Genomic DNA, 5,148 nt, shown 5'->3' on the forward strand with positions numbered 1-5,148 from the left:
GCTGTTTCATATCAGAGGCCATGCTATCCTACATCCCAGACAAGTATGAATGCAGAGGGATAAATTATTTATACCATAATCTACTACTTCACCAATGATTCCTGCATGAATTCCTTCTCCCCAGTTGTTGCCAGGTGATCCATACTTTTGAATGACTTCTCATCTGGAAAATGACCATGTGCTGCATAGGACATACATTGTTATGATCATTATACTGTAAATGGTGATTATTAGGGACATAGCACAGGAAGGAAAGTGATTCATCAAAATTTTGCATGATACAAACCATGACTATTTTCCTGAGATGCATGATTTCCAAGTGTGAATTTAAGAGGCAGAACCCATGTGATATTGGTAGACACATTTTTATCTCTTGATTTTATTATAAGAATTATTCTTCTAATTAATTCTTCTCTTACTCTAGCCCTGAGATTTTTCTAGAATTTAAATTCTTATTCCTTTCATAATTAAGCAGAAGGTCCCTTAGGGAGATGCTCCCAATGTGCAAGGCTCTATTTTAAATGTTGAGAAATTACTCATTTGCTGTTCTCCTCTGTTGAAGGTAAGTCTGCAGGCTTTGAACTCTCTGCAATTCAGATTAATACAGTCCAATCAATTTATTTTAAACCCTATTTGAAAAGAAAATGAAGATCTTAGTCTTAGATTTATTTTTAACACAGTGTGTTATGTGTGAAGTTTTATTTCTGGTGTTTTCTTATTTTTACCTATAGCATATTCGAGACTATGTAGAATGTGCTCATTATAATGGGAATTTACAGAACTTGTTATTCCTCATTTTTCTCTCCTTTCACTGTTCCCTGCAGGTAAGAACATTTGGTTTTCCCATTGTTCTTTTAAAATATGTATGAATGGATTTGGAATTATTGAGTCAGTATGAAGGTTTGGACCAGTGATTTTTCCTTCACTCTTTCTCTCCATGGGAAGTGTTAATACAAATGAGTCTGGATTACTAAATTTCATAATCCATCCTCCCAATTATCTTGATAAATAATATGATGTGTTATATGTAATATAAAGCACTTAGTCGTCTGATACTAGACTGTAGGGATCACCTAATTTTGGAGAGAGTAGGGAAGACATAGATGGTCATTTACATCTGAACCCAGCCTGCATTGGGGAGAGTCATGCGAAGCTCATCTAGTCCATCAAGGATGATCTATCTACAAGATAACTTTCTTCTTCCTGGAAGGGCAAACAAATTGAATTTTTTATTAAATTAAATAAAATAATACAATAGGTTATTGAAGAGGCAGCCATATGTTGTGGTTAAGGGTATATAACACAGGAGTCAAGTTACTGGTTTGCATCTCGATTCCGTTCATCCTGGGGGATCCAGGGAAGCTCTAAATATCTCAGTGCTTCACTTTCCTCATTTTCCAAATGGAGATGTTTGTAGAACATCTTTCATAGCACCTTTGTGTGCAAAGGGCTTAGAAAGCCATCTGTAAGTTAGCCATTCTTAATATTATAGAGCTGCTCTTACTGCTACTAGAAAAGTATCTCTTATTGGAATTTTTAATATAAGGTATGAAGTTGATCTAAATATCAGGAGGCTTTATGAAAAATGTATTTGTGACTATTCCTGAGTATCTGATATATATATATATATATATATATATATATATATATATATATATATATCACATATGTACACATATATATATGTAAAGATTAAGCTTGATAGCATAAGGTGTTCCAAGGTGAATGAGACAAACTCTAATACAAGAGAGATAATGATTATTTGTAGAGGAAAAGAAATGCACACTTCACATAGGAACTGAAACAAAATTAGAGAATATTCTGGAAAGCTGATCTTCTTTTAAGATAGGTAGTGTTAGCTTATATTTCTAATACACTTGATTTTTTATATGTTTCATACTTAAAATGATATAGTAGTACCAATAACCCAAGTTCAGATTTATGAATTAGGGAATCATGGGTTCATGCTACCAAGGTCAGGAGATTTTTGCTACCAAGTTAAGGAGATTTTTACATAGGAAAGTCCATAAGCTTAGCTTTATTTCCTAAGTCTACAGTTCTCATCTGGTTATTTCTACACATGAGCCAAAATAAATAACTTACACTCATGGAAATCTATAACAAAGGGAAAATTAATCAGTCTTGTACCCAATTCATTTTAAACTTAGTATGTTTATTTCTCATATTGACCATTTTAAGGATAAGAAAAGAGTTCATAGAGATTAATTTCCCAAATATACCCACTACTAAATGAGGGAGCCATTATATCATAAAGTTCATATACTTTTTAGTATACAAAGGAATCTCACAAGCAATGCTTTTTTTTTGGAATATGCCAAGCTAACATTGCCTCTTTTGAGCTTTAGAGCTTGCGCTCTTTCTTCCCCACATATTTCCACATAGCTGGCTGCTTCAGACCAGCTCAAATTCAACTCTTTAGAGAATCTTCTTTGGCCAGTCTTTCTTCATCTTCTCCAACTCATTCCCTATCTTACTGGCATGCTAAACTTTTGTCACAAATATTACTACCAACTAATTATATCCCATTTATTTACTTCTTTATTTCTCTTCAATAACAATGAATTATGATGTTAGCAGGAATTTGTTATATCTTGTTCACCTACACAATTCCAGAATTTATAATAGCTTGGCATAGAATCTAACAAATATATCTGACATATCATTGAGTGTCCTTTATGGTTGTAGAATAAGTTAATGAAACCAATTGTAAACAAAGGCCCAGTTATACATCAGTGTGTATTAAGCATTCAAGCACTATCATGGAGAGCTTATATTCCCACAATGGTCTTAATCCTACAGATACTTCCTTAAGCACTCATGTCACACTTTTGCTTCTCAGAAGAAGACAACTGGAGAAAAAAATTGTTTGGGGATATTTTCTTCATAGCGATATTAAATTGGGATTTGAATGGTTATAGGTGGTATTAATTCATTCTGAAAACCAGTGGAATCTGAAATGAGCCACTATAGTTAATAAAACACATCAATGACATTTTACCTCGATATTTATCTATTGTTACATTTTGATAGTGGTGCTCAGTGATTGCTATATTTGTAGTTTACTTTGCTGAGATAATAAAAACAGAAAGATTTTATGTTAATTCCCTCTTACCTCATCTCTTCAGGTGATAGCAATCAAATGAGAAAAATGCACAGCAAGTGCAAAATAAAATGAAGCAGAATCTCATATATTGAAAGCATGTGATAAAACAATATGGTATAATGTAAATCAAATCTGTCAATAACTAGATTGTACAGCCAACATATATATAAGCCCACTGTCCCATGAAGTTATACAGGGAAAGTTTACCCTCCAAGGCATATAAAAATGGGTAATATCACATATATTTGCATTTTTGATTACATAGAGGGGCAATTATGATACACAGAAATAGTATTTGATGGAGTGTTTATTAATTAAATGGCTGTCCTTGGGTATATATTTTAACATTTCTGAGCCTCAAGTTTCTTTTCTATCAAATAATATGTTGCAATGGGTTTCATCATTGTCTTGCAACTCTCCATCTGACTTTGGACATGTTTCTGCTACCGGATTTTAAGGCATGCCTACTTAATAATGTAGCAAAGACATAAATGCCTAATTCTAATACTGTGTATGCCTGTAAGCAATATTATCTACCTATTTGCAGATAAGAAACTGGAAACAGATAAATGGTAATTGTCTGTAAGATGTATTGAAGGAAACAATTATGCCTATATTATTTCTCCCATAAACATAGTGCAAAACCTACATTGTTTTCTATGTGATTTGATTTAGAATAGAGATACAGTAAATATGACTCAAATGTTTCACCATTAAGAAAATCTCTTTGTGTTTTGTCTTTCTCAGGAGACAATACAGACTGGGTCTATGCTAAAGATGCCAAATTTCACAGATGTGACAGAGAGTATTCTACTGGGGTTGACTACTAACCAGGAGCTACATGTTCTCTTTTTTTGTGGTATTCCTCATAGTTTACCTTGTCACTCTATTAGGGAAAATTGGTATGATCACTTTGACCAGCATCAGTTCCCAGCTTCAGATCCCCATGTACTTTTTCTTGAGTCATTTGTCTTTTGTACATGTGTGGTTCTCATCAAATGTCACCCCCAAAATGCTGGAAAACATTATCTGAGACAAAAACCATTTCCTATGTGGGATGTTTGGTGCAATGTTACTTTTTCATTACCCTTGTCCATGTGGAAGTCTACATCTTGGCAGTGATGGCCTTTGATCACTACATGGCCATCTGGCCACCCTTTGCTTTATGGCAGTAAAATGTCTAGGACTGTTCATGTTCAACTCATCTCTGTGCCTTAGGTCTATGGATTCTCTGTTAGCCTTATATGCACACTGTGGACATACAGCTTGTACTTCTGTGGGAATTTTGAAATCAACCATTTCTATTTTGCAGATCCCCCCTCATCAAGATTGCCTGTGGGGGAGTCCACATCAAAGAATACACAATGATTGTCATTGCTGGGATTAACTTCACATATTCCTTTTTGGTGCTCCTCATTTCCTACACCCTCATTGTAGTAGCTGTGCTATGCATGCACTCTGCTAATGGGAGGAAGAAAGTCTTCTCCACCTGTGGGTCCCACTTAACAGCTGTTACCATGTTTTATGGGACCTTCATATTCATGTATCTCAGGTGGCCTACTGAGGAGTCTGTGGAGCAGGGGAAAATGGTGGCTGTGTTTTATACCATGGTGATTCCCATGCTGAACCCCATGATCTACAGTCTGAGGAACAAGGATGTCAAAGAAGCAGCCAACAAAGCATCATCAGGGCTAACTTGGGGCAGTGAAACTTCAACAGATATTTTTTTTTGGTATGTTGGTAAACATTGTAAATGACAAGGTATAAAAATTGTTCACAAATAACTTTCTATAGGCAAATCTTGCTTACACTAATAGATCCACTCTATCACTGTGATGCCTCATACCTAGAATGTACTCTATAGACTTAGCATATTTTTTCTATATATGCAATGATTTTATTAAAACTGACATTGTTTCAATAGTTTTAATAAAACTAGTGCCTTCATACAATCATATTTCCTCAGTGTGCAATATTTGATAGTAATCAACATTTATGTTCCAATTATCTGTCCCACCCAACTC

The 5,148-nt window shown here is 34.6% G+C and overlaps 1 pseudogene; it reads left to right on the forward strand.

The window, feature by feature from the left end:
- The first annotated feature begins 3,901 nt into the window (after nucleotides 1-3,901).
- LOC119505169 lies at nucleotides 3,902-4,881 on the forward strand (annotated as a pseudogene).
- Nucleotides 4,882-5,148: the final 267 nt, after the last annotated feature.

Source organism: Choloepus didactylus, chromosome 10, assembly GCF_015220235.1.
Source record: "Choloepus didactylus isolate mChoDid1 chromosome 10, mChoDid1.pri, whole genome shotgun sequence".
Classification (NCBI taxonomy): Eukaryota; Metazoa; Chordata; class Mammalia; order Pilosa; family Megalonychidae; genus Choloepus; species Choloepus didactylus.